Raw genomic sequence first — 17,463 nt, 5'->3', positions numbered from 1 at the left:
CTGAAAGCAAAGGGTGGTAGAAAGAGCATTGTGTGGGAGTTGGGATTTCTGGGTTCTCCTCCTACCTCTGGCACTAACTAGTGTGTGACCTTGAGAAAGTCATTTCTCTTGGCTAAGCCTTACAGACCCCTCTGTAATGTAAGAGGTTCCTTCTAGTGCTAACATTCTAGTGTCTACATTAAATAGTCTTGCAATCCCCAATGACACTTGACCATCATGAATATGCACAGATGAGGAGCTGACCTGGGGTCCAAGGTGATTATTATACTCAGGAGTAGGACCCTGAAGCACCTGGCTTCAGCAGCCAGTTACCCCAGGCTGGATCTTGCTCTATCTGTACCCTTTATAGAAAAGGATCTAGCAGGTTAATGGAGCCCAGTGGTAACTGGGACCAGGCTCAGAATGGACAGACCAGAGGCCTGATATCCCAGGATCTATGCCATTCCGTTTTTACTCCCAAAAAGGACACTAGGTTTTTCTGTAGTCTCATGCTAAATAGAGGCCTGAACTAGAATCAACTGGTGTCTAGGACAGGGTCAGGGTGGGGTAGGGGCAGGGTTCAAGACAGACCATCATACACCTTGTTCAGTTCTTCTCTCTGAGTTTCTGCAGACAGAAGTACCACTCTCAGCAGCCCTGGGGCGGTTCCACAACAGTTTCACCCCTCCCTCCTCCTGGCATGGCCTAAAAGCAGGTTTGGCTATGCTGGGAACAAGTGATGTTTGCACTCAGCGACAATATCACTCAGCAGCCATGTGTCAGTGACCAGCTTTCCAAAAACCTGGAAAGAAATCTGCTCGCCAAACAAATGTGAAATATTTGCAAGTTTTCAAAAAGAAGCTGGGTCTGTCTTCCGTAGGAGAGAAAAGGGAGCTGTAAATGTTGTAATTAGAAACAGACATTTCTTCCATTCTTTAAAGCAACGAAGATGTTATAAGGCTTGCAGATCAGACCTCTCTGTGAGAAGGACCACTTGGGGACACGTGAATTTGGCAAACCAATTTCAGGGAAGCAGGCTCTGCCTCAGCAGGGAAGCTGCAGACCTGTAGCAGCCAGGATGTCTTTTCTGGAGTGTGGTCGTGTCTGGTACACAGAGCTGCCTTCAGGATTGGCCCAGGGTGTGTGTGTTGGGGGTCGGGGGGGGAAGGGTGGATGTGGTGGAGTGGAGAAAACATCCTTGAGGTGGATGCTTCGGGTTGTCATGGAATTCTCAAGAAGAAGATGCCACAGTCTTCAGTGGTCCCAATGTTGGTGTGAGGAGGCTGTATCCTGGGTCTGATCTCAGCTGTCCCCACCCCCCAGTAGTGCAGTTAGACCTTGGCTTCCAACCAGGCTCCCTCAATGGAGAGAATGAAGAGTGAATGTTGACACCTCAACAGCCCCGGGCTACTAGAAACGTGCCAGATAAGAAACTGGTTGCTAAAACGTTTTTTGGCCAGATTTGTTTATGTTATTGTTTTATGACCTCCAAAGATCTGGCTAATCTAAGTGGCATTGGAACATGACTATTTTTCACTATATAGATATAGCTTCCTGTTGGCTTTATTTGACTTGAAGTATGACTATGTTAAGTTTTATACAAATATTAAATTAATAGTCATTGTGCAAGCAAAACTCATACTCATTAATTTTGATCGTGTTTAAAACAGTGATTCGCATCCATGGCTGCACATTGCTAAAACCAGGGAAGCTTTATAAAAATTCCCATGCCTCAGGCCCACCTCCAGAAAATCTATTTTAATTGATTTGGAGTGGGGCCTGGGCATTGATTTTTTTTTAAAGGTCCCCAGATGATTCTAATTGCAGCCAGGATTGAGAACCATTGTTGCGAATGATGCCTGAGAAATGTGCTAATTTAGTGGGGGGAAAACAATCAAATGAGATCTTGGTTCAAACTGGCTGGCTTGTTTTGTCAGTGTTCAGCCCAGTATCTGGATAGGAACAAAGCCAAGATTACAGTGCAGTTATGTAAGGTTTGGAGGGTAAGATTCTTCTCCTAAAACCGACTTATTACTGTATGTGTATTTCATCTACAGCAATAAATTGGAAATATTGGGAGGGAACCTCATGCTCTGTGAATATAGAGTCCCTTAATAGTCAATAATAATCACTCCATGATCTAAATGGACAGGGGACAATAATAAAGAACTCTCATATTTAAAACAATCGGCACTGAAAATGTTTCTGGTAATACCAGTCCATAATGAGCCAAATGGCACGGATTTATATTGCCTTGAATTTCAAGACTTCACCAGTGATTTATGATGGCTAGATGCTCAAATCACCATCTCTTGCCCCTCAGGTGAACTTTTGGTTCAACGTATCTGAAGGCGGAGTGAGGAAGACAATTCAGGTAGCAGAGAATTGAACAAAGGCCAATCACTGAATAGGCGAATTTGAGCTCGTTATCCGGCTGGGACTGATCACCTCTCAGCGGGATGATTCAGGAGTTGCAAATGGCTGGAAGCTTTGTTTTCCCTTCTCTGGGAAAGGCAGGTCCATTAGCTCTCCTGCTGCTTTAGAGCTTAATTTGTTTTCGTTTTTGTTTTTTTTTTTCTGACACTATGGAGGGGACAATACATTCCAAAAATTAGAGGACAGCTAAGGAAAATTCTCCCTCTTTATTGGATATCATTAAGCACATGCTGCCTCAGGGGGATGGGGAAGGCCATTAACAGACAGGAGCCAAGAGAGAGATTAGCTCACAAAAGAGAAGGCTGTTGAGAGCAGCTCGGCTAGATACAGGAAAAGCTGCCAGGTAGAGACCCAAGCTTGGGCATTAAAACTCAGCTCTCATCGTGTTTTTAAAGAGTTATCATCTTTTGTATATAATAAAGGTAGAGTTAGGAACTGCCCTTAGGAAGGAGATGCATTAAATTCACTGAGGACAAAAACCCCCAAAGCTACAGCACCCGGGGCCATTCCCGGGGGGGCGGGGCTGATTCCTAGACAGTGTGTCTGGCTGCCCCCCACCAACGTCAGGGATCCTTGGTTTAAGAGTACAGGCTGAAGCACTCAGGGGGTTACCTTATCCCACATTTGCAGAGGCAAGGAGCTGACATTTATAGCTTGACTAGTGCTCCTTTTACAAGTAAATGACTACCCGGAGAGAGGACTAACTAAGTCACGTGCTTGGCATTTTCTAGCTGATTTTCTATTCAAAGAGACCCAGATTAACTTTCACTCCCATCAAGCTTTCCCCCAAACCTCCTGGTGGAAAGGGAATCCCCAGGCCCATCGTGGTCCCTGAATGATGCTCAGTCATGCGCCTGGCTTAGCCTGCTGTCCCTTCCCCAGGTCTGTGTCTTCAGTGGGATGAGAAAGACTTTGGCGGAGGCTTTTAGGCTGCGAATAAGCCAAGCGCATATAGCTGGCAGTGTAAACAACAGCAAAAAGACAAGGTGGAGAACGTGGCTGCATAATTGCGGACTGAGCAGAACTTTGAGCCTGAATCCTGAATTCCATGGCCCTTGCCTGGTGGTTGTGGATTAAATATAAATATCTACCCATACTGGAGGCTGAATTCAACTCCTTGACCAAATAAGCAAAATATCGGTATCTGTTATATACAGGTAGATCTCTATTTGCCAACCTATCTCCTTCTACAATCCCTGACGGGCCTGAGACAAGGCAAACCACCTCTCCTCCGTGCTCCCGAAGCAGTGCCTTCCATGGGTGTTACGGAGCTCGTTGCCTTGGACTGTGGTTGGCAGGGAAAGCGGATCTCCCAGGCTCCGATGGACCCGTGTCTTATTTATCTAGCATCCTCAGCAGTGGAAGGCTCTCAGTGAATGTCTACTGAATGAAACTGTGTGTCCCCGTATTCCATCTATCATCGCTAATAAACGTTGAAAGCCAAAGGACAAAGATGGAGTAATCAGGAAACAGAGAAAGAGGTATCCGGTAATAATAAAGTAGAAGTATAGGGTTGAAACATATTATTAAACCATTCACAGAAGGTTAAATTCTCTCTCTCTCTGCCTATGTCACCTCACTCTGCACATCTGCAAAGGAGGAAGTGCAGTGGACAGTTCTATGGCAGGGGACCTGGATCAAGAGTCAGGGGAGCTGTCTTTTGCCTAACTGACTATGTGACCTGTGGCAAGTCCCCTCTTATGGGGACTAGATTACACTAGATGATCTCCCAAGGTCCTTACACTTCTGTCATTTTTGTAATTTTATGCTTTTTATGCACCATTATCCCAAGGTATTTCATATGGCTGAAGTCTGTCCAGGCGGTTCTCAGTGAATCCTGCCTACTCAGGTCATTGGCTGTGGGGCAGTTCTTTTCCACCCAACAGCGATCCTAATGATAAATGCAGGCTCTCTCCAGTTCTGGCCCCAGCTCTCTCAGGAATCAGACTTGAAAGTCATTTTCAAATTCACCTTTGGACTGCCTTTTAAATGCTTCCTCCAGAGGCAAAAATCACAAAATGCTTTCACTAGAATGGATTTTAGAGATCATCTCGTGATTCTAATTTAATCCCCTGTCCGTGGAGAAACACAACATCCCAGGTAGGGAGATGCCTTGCTCAAAGTCACATAGAGAGGTCAAGGGGAAGCATCCTGATGCCCATTTCAGGTTCTTTCCATTTCCACACCACCTCCAGCCACAGGGCCGATTCTCTGCTACCTTCTCACGCAGCTGTTTCCAAACCAATCAACCTGCCAACCAGGTAACCAACCTGTGCGTGCTTCCTACGAACCCAGGACTGTGAACTCTGAGGCAAGTTATGTTTTTATTGTCCCAAAGTGCAAGAGTAAACACTCACCTTTTGGCACAGAGCAGGGCTGGCCTGCATAGTTGAGTCTTCCTTTGATCTCTGGAACTGGCACTTAGAGTTCCACTTATTCCTTGAAAAACATCTAGAGTTAGTTAGAAAGAGTTGCCTGTTTTCCAGTGGGTCAGATCCCGGTTCTGGGGCAGGATGGTTTAGGTCTGGGTAGCGCTCCGACCACGCAGGCAGCAACTCCAGGAAGAGAGGAGGCCCCAGCCAGAGCAGGTGCAAACCCAGGCGCCCGCCCAGCGCAGCCCCCTCTGTCTGCTGCAGCCACACCCCCTCTTCCTGAGGTTTCAAGGCTGGACCAAGTGCAGCCCTTGCCCAGATGATGCACTTCAGGCTCACTCACTCGAGATGGTAATAGCCCCTTTCCTTCTTAGGCCACCACAGACAAGGAGAGAATCCTTTTCCATGTAAATATATTAAATATTTAATGTAACAGACAACATAAACATTTATACATACATGTATGTATGGTCAAGCCATTCAAGAATGGCTGCTCTCTTGCTCTCTGTACATCCCCTGCTCAACCAGTCCCTGCTTCGCTCACATGACTATCCAATCCTCTTAATTACATAGGCCTTAATTAGTCCCTAGTAATTGATGAGCCCACCTGACATCAATTCCCCCTATAAATGGTAGCCTCCTTCTTCCCTGAGTAGTGGAGATTGCTGCCATGTCCTGCCCACTCTCTGCTGCACACAGTGGGGTGTTGCTCCAGGACCCTTTGTGTAAGATCCCATGTCCAATAAACCATTGGTGCCTCTGTCCCTGTTTCCAAGCTCTTTCTTTGGTCTCGAGGCTGGGCAACTACAAGGCTCACAAGCCTGTGGGGTGCAGCCCAACAGTGTATTTTATATGTTTACAAATACTTGCACCATAAAGTGATTTAAGAAGACATTTTTTGAATTGCTTACTCACAGGTATCTCTTGGAAGTCCTTTGCTGTTCATGTTACTGCTGTCCAGAAATAGTATAATCTGTTATTTCAAACTTTGCTGCTACGTGGTAGGAAATGATCTCCTCGGTAGAAATGATCCATTTTAAGAGGAAACATTTACTAAAATAAAATTGAAAATAAACAAAACCAGATGTGATAACATTTATAGATTGGGGATTTATAAAATAAAATTTAAAACACGTTTGTGGTAGAAAACTTGAAAAATACTTTTTAAGACTCTGCAATCCCGTCACCTAGCGCGGTGCCATTGAATACGGCAGCACTAGCCACGTGTTGCCATGAGCACTTGAAATGTGAACATCTGAACTGAGATGTGCTATAGGTGTAATATACACCCTGTATTTTGAAGATTCAGTATCAAAAAAAAGAGTATAAAGTCTATCATTAAACACTTAGGTGCTTGACATATTTTGGACACATTAAACAAAATATATTATTAAAATTAATTTCACCTGTTTTTAATGCAGCTACTAAAAACCTTAAAATGACATACGTGACTCATGTTACATTTCTATTAGACAGCTAGGTCTAGAGAAAACACTGCTAATATTTTGGTGTATTTCATCCATTGTGTGTGTTTCTACAGTTGAGGAGTCCAGCTCCTGCTTACAAACCCGTGTGATTTTCCAGGCCTGACCCCAGGTAAGGCTCTCCCTGGCAGCCATACCGGGAAAGCTGCTCTCCATGCACTGGCCTCGGTGCACAGCCTGGGCAAAACAGTCTCTGGAGAGAGTTGCAGCCTAGTCTCAGGCTCCTTGACCAGTCAAGCCCTTCACATATTTACATCCCTATCCCTGGTGTCTTCATGCCTAGGTCTGTTTATCTGAGGGCTTGGGCAGAGGTCTTCCAGGTACCTCTGCTGAGACCTCTGTATAAAGGGAGGTGGGAGGACCTTGCCGTTTCTCCCCACTGGGACTCAGTACCCAGCACTTCTCCATTCTCGGTCCTCCCCCCAACCCGCTCCCAGGTCTGTCAAGCTGCCAGAGCCTCTTATTCAGAACCCCTTCAACACTGAGGTCACCCCACAGCAGCGCTGATCCACCTGGCCCTACACCAAGGTGTCGTTTCACGGAGAAAATGAAACAGGAGGGAATCAGCGCCTTCTCGGGTTTAGCCTCCTGCTTATACTATCACAGCAAGTGATTAAAGGCTTCACTGTTACTTTCATTTTGGCTCATTGTAGCTTCAATCAGCTATTCTGACACCTGACTGCTCTTTCTTCCAGCTCAACTGAGCTCCTGACTATTTCTTTTTTAAACAAAATGGGGATCTTACTGAAATACGATTTTCTATCTGTATCAGTCAGGGTTCTAACAGGGGACAAACAGCACTGTCAAATTAGGATAATTCAAGGAGGTTTTACTTATAAACGGGCTAACTAATAACAAAGATAAGGTTGGAGTATGGGACAACCACAAAGGACAGTTTAGAAACCCAGGGCTAACAGAGCAGAGCTGCTACTCTCCCTAAGTCTGACGGGATAAGGAGAGAGAGAGGTTCCCAGAACCACAAAAGAGAGCTGTGCAGAGTTGGGATGCATTGAAAGGAAGGAAACAGCCAGACTAAGGCCATGTCATAGGATGGAGTTGGGGGAATAAATACCTGACACCCCTCCCTTCCTTCCCTCTAACGCTGAGGTTCTCCATCAGCTGAAACCAATCAAAAGCCAGAGGACAGGGAACCCCTACGGCTGTGGTCCTCTGTCCGTGCAGAAAGCAGAGTGGAGAAGGGGGAAAGTGAATCTAGAAGCAAATTACTACCCGGCACCTTCCTCGTGTAGCGTTGCCCTAAGTCATAGCCTATTAACCTGATTTCCTTCCTAATGTAACCAGTGGCTAGTCCTAGTGCCTACACTGACTGCGTGGGCACAGTTTACAGGACACCCAACCCAAATACCTCAGTCCCATTTGGGTTTCTAGCCTGGGGTAGATTCAGAGGATACTGTTTGATGCTGTGTGTGTGTGTGTGTGTGTGCGCACACACGCACGCACATGCAAACATGCATGTGTTATAATCTCAGTCCCTCCCAGAACATGCTTCCTTCAATATTAGCTCTGGGTAGGACCCTACCGCTCCAGGGCCTACATGCCTATGGCTTTGCAGAGGTGACCCACTTCTGGTGGGCTGGTTCCCACCCACCCTGGAGTCTTCTTTCCTAACCTTCTCCCACACCTCTCACCCACCCACCCCACTCCACTACTGTTTCTCCTTGCTGGGCAACCACAAGTGACTGATGCCCTCCTAGACACCAGTAATCCACTAAGAGGGGGGTCTGGGAATGGTGAATCTCCCTGGGACAGCATGCAGAATGCCCCACTCTCTAACTAAATCTCCAATTGTCTAGTCCAAGTGTGCTGGGAAATTAGATAAAGAAACTACCAAGGCTAAACAATCCTGGAGCTGAGGTCCTGGGAAGGTGGCAGGGAGAGGACTGCACGTGAGAAGACAGGGTTGACCTTCCTCTTTTATCATCTGTCTACAAAGCCAAGGGATGCTGAGTTGGGGCTGAGACCTGCCAGATGCCAGGCAAGGGGTTCCAGTGTCAGTGGGGAATCTGTGCTCAGGGACAAGGAAGCTCCTATTTGAAAAGTAAGCTGGAGTCCAAGAGAGGACTGTAGAAAACACTGAGAGAAGGTAATGCCACGGTGGGGATGTGGCGAGCAGAAGGGAGTCGTTTTATAGAACAGGAAACAATCTGTTGCAGGGATTATTATACCTCAGGAGGAAGAAGAGACAATTTAAGTTTTGGAGAAGGCAATTTGAATGTAACCTGATGAGGGTGCCATCCGAAGGAGCATTCATTCTGTGCTTGTCAAGGCCCTGAAAATGCAGGAGGACCCACAGCCACCAGGGCAAGCCCAAGGGGCAAAGAAGCCTTTCTGGCTGGGAGGGAGGTGAGCCAGCAGCAGTGATGTCCTCCCAGCACAAAGGAGGCACATTGATGCCAGCCTGGTCGTCAGTGTCTGCCCAGTCATCTGACGTCCATATCAGATGCAGCTTTACATGCCTTCATTCATCCCCTCGTTCATTCACTGGTCCAACAAACATTTAATGGAGCTCTGTGCTGGGTGAAGTGCCAGGCACAGAGAGACATGAAAGGAAAACAAGCCAGTGTTTCCACCACCAGGGAGCTAAGAGTGTTGTGGAGGAGACACATTTCCAAGTTTCCAATGCAGTGAGGGGCTGTGATGGGAAGGAAGGAAGTTTTAAGGATGAGGGAGGAGTGAGGAGGACTTCACTTAGAAGTGGAGGGCTGTGGGAAGGAGGAGGAGAATAAGAGTTTGTCAGGCAGGTTAGGGTTAACAAGTATTTCTTGACCTCCTCCCAATAAAAATGGAATGCAGGGGCTTCCCGGGTGGCGCAGTGGTTGAGAGTCCGCCTGCCGATGCAGGGGACACGGGTTCGTGCCCCGGTCCGGGAAGATCCCACATGCCCCGGAGCGGCTAGGCCCGTGAGCCATGGCCGCTGAGCCTGCATGTCCGGAGCCTGTGCTCCGCAACGGGAGAGGCCACAACAGTGACAGGCCTGTGTACTGCAAAAAAAAAAAAAAAAAAAAAATGGAATGCAAAAAAAGCAAACACAAAACCAAGACAAAACAGTGGAATGCATAATTCATAAGGATGTACTAATCTTTCTTGTGAATCCTGTGACAGAGTTTTTCTCTTGGATTTAAGGTGGCATCTGCACGTTAGGTTTTCCATGGATAAGGATGAGGGACCCTGGAATCCCTTTGTGTTCCCAAGTCCTCCAGGGGCTGGCCCTTGGTCAGCTGCTGACGAGTATACAGATCTGAGGAACTGCTAATGGTGGAAAGCTGTGAAAAGATCCCTGGGTAAGGATTCCAGGTTTCCAAGTCAGAGAGATTGAGAACTGCCAACGGCAGCTCACGGCCTTTAAGATGCTCCTGGGTGAGAACCTGACAGGCTGATCCCACTGAGCCCCCAGGCTTGAGGGACCTCGGATAGAAGGCTTTTTCTTCTGTCCCCCTTGTCCAGCCTCACCCTCCAGTTTACACTCAGCTTTGTCTCCTGCACTTGGGAAGTCTGCTCCCCTTAGAATGGGGCTCAGCGCATATCCCATTCCCAACTCCTCCATCCTGTCGTAGATTTCTGGCACAATACCTTCTCCTACGGCAGACCGAACAAGGCTCCAGTTTCCGCTTCTGCTAAACCCAGGGGAGTCTGGACACAGTAGAAACGATAGCCTCTAAAAAGCACTCACTTTTTCTAACTTACCTTACTGTTCTCTTCCCCACAGGACTGGACCCTCTGGCCTTCCCATTGTCAATCACTACTGGCCCTTTGAGAGCCTGCCATCTTGGAACCCACTCTTCCAGCCACAGGCTTAAGGTAACCAATAACCTCCAGCAGAAAGCACATAAAATTACAACATGCACATAGATCCTGTCTCGATGAGAGTGAGCAGAAATGACGCCCAGTCTCCCATCTCCAAGCAGCCCAAACTGAGTGTGTACCACACACGGCTGATAGCCTGAGAGCTGCAGACAAACCGAGAATTGAAAGAGGCTCTTGAAGAAGCCAAAGCAATGGCAAGGAGAAGTCTGATGAGTCCACCAAGGGCTCATCTACGTATCACCAAACAACTGTCTATGTCTTGTTCTCCTCTGTGTTCCCTGGATGGTTCCTGTTTTCCACATGCAAGACACTCAGTACTTATTTGTTGGATGAACGAATGAATACGTGAATACTTAGATGGATTTGTCTCAAACTGTCTGAGGTTTTGACTACTCTGATGAGCTATTTTGGGGTCATAAAGACCCAGGCATTGAATATTTCAGTACATATGAAACCATCTGGAACTCACATATTTCCCTGTCATTTGCACCCTAGGAAACTATGCATTACTGGGCAGAAGCAAGAAAAAAATCTCTGGTGCTTGTTGATAATCATGAGGGAAAGAAGAAATTGTGGTGTGTATGTCTGTGTGTATGTGTAGCTGAGGATAGGGAAGAAGAGAAATCATTCAAAAATGGAATATCTGAAGTTTTAAATATTTTTCTTTATGAGGACTTCCCTGATCAGCTCCCTTAAAGAGGACCCCATCCCTTGCCGTTCACATCATCCATCAATCAGTCTTCAGGGCTCTGCTCTGAGGTTGTAGTTGGTGTCCAACTACAAGAGGTTGGTGTCCACTTTCCCAGCTCTGGGGCCTCCCGAGCAGATGTCAGGGCCTTGTGCAGGAATGATGACAGCATCTAACTCCGTGGCTCTCTCACTGCAAGCAAGACCATCCTAACTGTCCACCAGATGCCTGCTGTCCCCTCTTAGGGATGATGATGTGTTGGGTAATTCTATAATTAGGTCTAGACCCGCTGCAGAAAAGGTAGAAGCCCTGTCTTGGGTCGTGGCTCAGTACCGGCCAATGGAGTAGTGGATTCCGCTTCCATCCTAAGGGGTCAAGGGTGCTGGAGAAGGAGGTAGGCAGCTAGAGCTGTATAACAAAGGTTAGAGGGGAAGAGATTGTTCCCCGTGACCCCAGTGGCTTGGATTGGGTCTGGGTAGCAGCTTAGGTGTGGTGAATGCCAGGCAAACCTGCCAGCTCCACAGAGACAGGGCTTTTGCCTCCCAGCTGATGCACAAGCAGGGGAAGCCAGGGCTGCCGCAGGAAATGGGGTGTTCCTGGGGTGCAGCCACCAGTGTGGTTCGGGGGCCTCACAGTCATGCTGCCTGGGAGAGGAGGGCTCAGGGAGCAGGCAGGAGGGCCATGGCTAACGGGCTGAGAACTGGCCACATTTGAGAAGTCTCTTCCTCCCCGCCAAATCGCAAACTTTCCCTAAACACTGACATGAAGCTGTTTATATTTCCTAGGCAAAGATGAAATCTCTCACTGACCAGATTTGAAGACAAACAGATTGTAAACTTTCTTTCTCTTCATGTGGTATTGGGGTGGGAGGCCAGAGAGACATTCATAGAAACACACACAGACTGACACAACCATGATGAATTAGTTTTTCTATGAAGTATTTGACCACACACATGAAATTAACTGGAAATCAGCAGTGAGCCCTAATATCTGTTTATACCCAAGTGAAAAAAAGTCAGACTAAGTTTCTGTTTTTCTGACATTTTAAATAGCATGAAATAAAAATCCAACAATGACAGACAGCAAACGCTTTGTTTCTTTTATCTGGGGGGTGGGGAGTGAGGAATAAAAATATATCTCCTACCCTTGTCAGTTAATAGATTTTAGTGGAATTGCCAGGCCAGAGAGTATCCTATTACACTGAAAAAACCAGATTGGGTTTCCACATTATTACTAGCTCTGGGATCACCTTCACGGTTTGACTGATGTTTTCTTTTTTTTTTTCTTTTTCTTTAATTAAAATGAAAGTCCTTTGTTCACAATCTCTCTAAACTTTTAGAATAATCTAATTGTTCTTAAGTCACATGGTTCCTGTGCAGACACACGAAGGGCACTTCTAAAACCATAATCCTAGGCTATAAAAAAAATCTAGGGTGAATGATCAAAGGTGAACTGCCCATTTACAACCCCTCTTTCAAGGCCCCTTCCCATCTTCCTGACAGTTTTATAGAAGTGTTTCTCTGTTGCTGCAACCCAGATCAAAGATTTGGATGCGAGGTTCTCCCCACCCCCGACCTGGCACGGAAGGAAGGGATTACCCCAGGAATTAAAAACCTCAGAGAAGTGGGCTTACCCACCTCCCTGGGGGGCGGGGGAGAGCCCTGGAGCCTTTTCTTGATGATAGGAACAGAGCCAAATGGAAGCAGGGGTGCCCTCTCTCTGTTCTTGCAGCAGAGGAGATAAACCTACTGGGTCATCCAGCCTTCAAAGAGAAATTTTCTGATCTTTTGTGCATAGTTTTAGTTAATATCTACAAGTTGCTAGAATCATGTTTATTTATTGGCCAATGACCTTCTTTTTCCTCCCACCCATGTTAAACCCAAGCAACAATCCCCTCCCAGGGCACTGGAAGCTCCCCCAAAACCCTGAGTCTGGGCCGCAGTAAGCAGAGAGGGAGGCGGGAAGAAGCTGCAGGGCTTCATTGTTTTACTTCATCCATTTGGTGATTTGTTTTCAATACCACCCGCTACCTTTTCCTGGTCACACCTGGATCTACTTTAGATTTTAATGGTCAAGATAAATTTCCTGAGAATGCTACTTTGAGGGCTGGACCTGCCTCCATCCCTGGGGACTCAGCTCCTAATCCTGTAATGAGACACCAAGATCAGAAACAGGAGTGCCATGAAGCTCTTCTTCCTCTGGGAAGCACCAGGCCCACTTCCCCCACTTCTGTTCAGCCCTGACCCTGCATACCAGGGTTTGATTAGGGCAGACCCTCACGGCAGGGGTGTTGACAGGGGTGGAACACGCAGATTCCCAAAATTATGTAATCTTTTTGTTTAAAGGGACTTGAGAGATCATCTAAGACCCCACCCCCCACCCCTGTGGTATAGGGGAACCCTACAGAGAAGGACAAGCCTGGTTCACCCAGAGTCACCCATCCAAGCCAGATCCTGAAGCCAGATCTCCTGACTCAGGCCTCTGCTACCTTAGAGCTCAACATAGGACGCCCCCTAAAGAACTTACACTCTTGGAGTATTTGGTCCCTTGGGGACTGCTAGTTTGACTGGCTGTTCAGGGTTTAATGACAATGGGTATAGAGAATTGCTTTGGGAGATTGGTAATTGGTTTGGGAGATTGGTAATCGCTTTGGGAGATTGGTAATCCAGGCATATTCTCCAAAACTGCCACTTCTAGGGGGGACATTCAAGCCCCGAGGACCCTCTGCATTCTGGCTGGGCCAGTTTCTCCACCTCCAGTTCCCTAGTCCCAGTAATTGCCCCTGCTCTGGCCAGATCCCTCTACTCACTGTTCCTGCTTCCTCTCCTTGCATAGTCCCCTTTGTCCTGCCCGGAATGCGTCCTGCTCTCATCTCCATTTAAGCAATTCCTACCCACGCTTTAAAGCCCATTTCAAGTTCCAGCTTGTCTTCCTCCTGGAGTAGTACTTGTTATCTACTCCAGACCTTTGCCACTCAACGTGTGGCCACAGACCTGCGATACCAGCCCCACCACAGAACTGCTTAGTCAGAGCCCGCATTTTAACAAGGTACCCTGGTGATTGGTATGTACAGTCAAGTGTGAGACTCACTGCTCTTAGAGAGTGTTGCAAGTGTAGTCCGAGGACCAGGACCAGCAGCATCAGCATCACCTGAGAATTTGTTAGATGCAAATTCTTGAGCCCCACCCCAGGCCTACAATCAGAAACTCTGGGGGTGGTACCCAACAATCTGTGCTTTGACCAGCCCTCCACAGGATTCTGATGCATGCCGAAGTTCAAGAAACCATACACAGTCCTTATCTTACCCAGGGACCTCACAGGCATATGATCATGGTTTAAGGCTCCATATTGCTGTCTTGAAATTCCTGACTTTATCTTTGAACTTGTGTTTTGCAAGTGAAGTCTGATGAGACATTGGAGCCCGCACATGAACAGAGGAGACGTCCACCACCATTCCTTGCTCCTCCATTTGCATAGAGCATTCACAAAGCCCATGAGTGCAGAATGCCAGTGGATCCATAATGCATGGAGTTCAGCCAGAACTCAAAGTGAGTACAAGGTAAGTGTGTTATATCTATGACTGAGTCAGTGGGCTGATGACAGATCTGGGAAGCTACATTCTCCCTTAGAACTAGAACTTGCTTTGTACACTGAGGAAGGTAATTTAAGAAACACAAATGACCATGGAACCCTATCATATCCTTTCTTACTCAAGTTACTTCCCTCCAGCCAATCACTTATGCCGAATACTGTGACACAGAAGGAAAGGGAAAGCAAGGACAACCCATAGTTCCTTTTCCTTTCCATCCTTTCTTTCTCATCAATAAGCCAAAGGTAAAGAGTGTTGGTCGAATGTATGAATGTCAAAAGGTTAAATAAAAACAGCTGAGTCTGTTTTTGCAACATTTCCTCTGTTCTGGTAAGATAGAATAAATATACACACACAAACTGCAAAATGTGAATTGCGTAATTTTGGTGGTTCCAAACGCTAGTTAAATGCTCTTATATTGCATTACATAATATAAAGATGAAAGGTAAAATTCATGTTAATAATTGAAAAAAATTTTTAATTAGAACAACATAAAATAAAAAACACCACAGCAAGTCAAGAGAGACTGCAGAAGAAAGGGAAAAGTTTTATATTTTAGGACCTTTAACGGCACTTTTTTCCTGCTTTTTGAACAAGGGCCTCCACATTTTAATTTTGCACTGGGGTTAGTAAATTATGCAGCCATTTCTGTCCTATCTTGTCCAGTATTCAAACGAGAACACTTCTGAGAATGACATGGAATGCTATTAATAATTCCCTCAGGCCACAGGTACAACTGGGCCTATCCTAAGCAGCCTAGGACATATGGTCATCCTAAATTTAAAAGTCCATAATGGTGAAGGAGGAAGCAACATAGCAGTAAAGGCATTCTGCTTTATTCCTGTCAATTGTAGGAAACTTTACAAAATTACATTTTCTAAATGTGCATTGTGTTAACTAGCAGGCTAACTCTAGATGTTTTAACAGACCATACGATGGGCTTGGAAATGGATGATGCCTGCTCTTTCCCTGTTCTGCACATAGTCAGAAGAATCTTCTTGGTTATTTATCTTTAGCTTCCCCACCCTCGAAACCTCAACTTTTTGTGTGCTTTTGCTTTCCTCTGACATTCTTAAAAGTTTGTGGCATTCTATACACATCCTTGATTTTGTGCCCCTCCTCCCACCTTTGTGTGTGTGCCCTCTTAAAATGGGGGCTCATCAGCAGAAATACTGTTTTCTTTAGACATTTTTTTTCTTCCTCATCAGGATCATTCACAATTTTAGGCTCTGAATTTTATTTTTAGAACCATCCTTTTTTTAGCCATACTCCCTTTCAGAGATTCTCACCATGAGATCATCCATTTTGAACTTTTTGAAGTCTGCTTTCTTCAAGTCTGTAAGTCTGAAGATACACATCTGACTTGTCCTGCTTGAATGGGATGGGCACTCTCTTCGAAACCCTCATGAGTTTCACCTCACTAACAGTTCTTTGCTGGCAGAATCCAGTCTGGACTATGAGTACCCCTTTGCTGTCACCTGTTCCTTTCAAGTGATGAGATTTTCAATCAAGCGGCTTAAGAATTTACTAAATATCCTGCTTTTCAAAACAGTAGGGGACTTACAGGCTTCCACTACATGTCTATTTAAAAAGTCAGCATAGGGCTTCCCTGGTGGCACAGTGGTTGAGAGTCCGCCTGCCGATGCAGGGGACACGGGTTCGTGCCCCGGTCTGGGAAGATCCCACATGCCGCGGAGCGGCTGGGCCCGTGAGCCATGGCCGCTGAGCCTGCGCGTCCGGAGCCTGTGCTCCGCAACAGGAGAGGCCACAACAGTGAGAGGCCCACGTACCGCAAAAAAAAAAAAAAAAAAAAAGTCATCATTTGTCATTGTGTTTTGTCTATAGTTTTCAAAAAATATCTGCAACAGTATCTCCCATCCAATTTAATCTTCTTACTATGTGACTATGACATTTCTCCCCTCAATAGGTGGGATCTGTATTCCCGTCTCTTAAACAGAGCAATCTTGTGACTGTGGCAGAAGGAATGCTATGTGACTTCAAGGCTAGATCATAATGTGTGATACAGCTTCTACCTGGTTCTCTCTAGGGACACTCATTCCTGCAACCCAGTAGCCACCCTGTGCGGAAGGCCAAATGAGGTCGGGGGAGAAACCACATGGAGAAATCACATGTAGGTGTTTGGAAGACAGCCCGGGTGAGGTCCCAGCCAATAACCAGCAACGATGGCCAGACTTATGTGTGGAGAAGCTTCCCAAATCAGATGATTAGAGCCTCCCAGACTTCACATCTTCCCAACTGAGGTCCTAGAGACTGTGAGACAAAGACAAGCCATCTCTGCTTTGTCCTGTCCTAATTCCTGATCCACAGAAACTGTGAGAGAGAATACATGATGGTTTTGAAAGCCACTGAATCTTGGGGGATGATTTGTAATGCAGCAATGGAGAACTCATGCAATAATTTAAAAACACATTAACTAAGAAACAAAAATTAAGACTAATTAAGAATGCATCGGACTTCCCTGGTGGCACAGTGGTTAAGAATCCGCCTGCCAGTGCAGGGGACACGGGTTTGAGCCCTGGTCCGGGAAGATCCCACATGCCGCGGAGCAACTAAGCCCGTGCGCCACAACTACTGAGTCAGCGCTCTAGAGCCCATGAGCCACAACTACTGAGCCCATGTGCCACAACTACTGAAGCCTGTGCGCCCAGAGCCTGTGCTCCACAACAAGAGAAGCACCACAATGAGAAGGCCGTGCACCGCAACAAAGAGTAGCCCCTACTCACCTCAACTAGAGAAAGCCTGCGCGCAGCAACAAAGACCCAATGCAGCCATAAATAAATAAATAAATAAATAAATTTATTTTTCTTTTAAAAAGAATGCATCAACTCTAACCATTCTTCTGACTGATTGCTACTTGGTTTTACTGCCATTCCAAAAAGCTATCCCTGTAATTTAAATTCCACTCCACCAGGTGGAAGTGAAGCCATGATTGTACTAATCCCCAGTCACTGGGCAGAGATTGTACTCCCTTTTCTATTTTAAAAAAATTTTTTGGCCACAGCTGTGCGGCTTGTGGGATCTTAGTTCCCAGATCAGGGATTGAACCCGCATCCTCGGCAGTGAAAGCAC

General features: G+C 46.3%; 1 long non-coding RNA gene across 1 annotated transcript in view; it reads right to left on the bottom strand.

The window, feature by feature from the left end:
* Positions 1 to 17,463, bottom strand: part of LOC132521105 (uncharacterized) — an 83,785-nt gene that overhangs the window by 44,319 nt on the left and 22,003 nt on the right. Inside the window, exon 2 of the long non-coding RNA XR_009540734.1 lies at positions 5,703 to 5,840. This is a non-coding gene — a long non-coding RNA (uncharacterized LOC132521105). The remainder of the gene's footprint in view (positions 1 to 5,702; positions 5,841 to 17,463) is intronic.

Source organism: Lagenorhynchus albirostris, chromosome 5, assembly GCF_949774975.1.
Source record: "Lagenorhynchus albirostris chromosome 5, mLagAlb1.1, whole genome shotgun sequence".
Lineage (NCBI taxonomy): Eukaryota > Metazoa > Chordata > Mammalia > Artiodactyla > Delphinidae > Lagenorhynchus > Lagenorhynchus albirostris.
The sequence above is the reverse complement of the archived record's forward strand: the minus strand, read 5'-3'. Positions and strand labels throughout refer to the sequence as shown.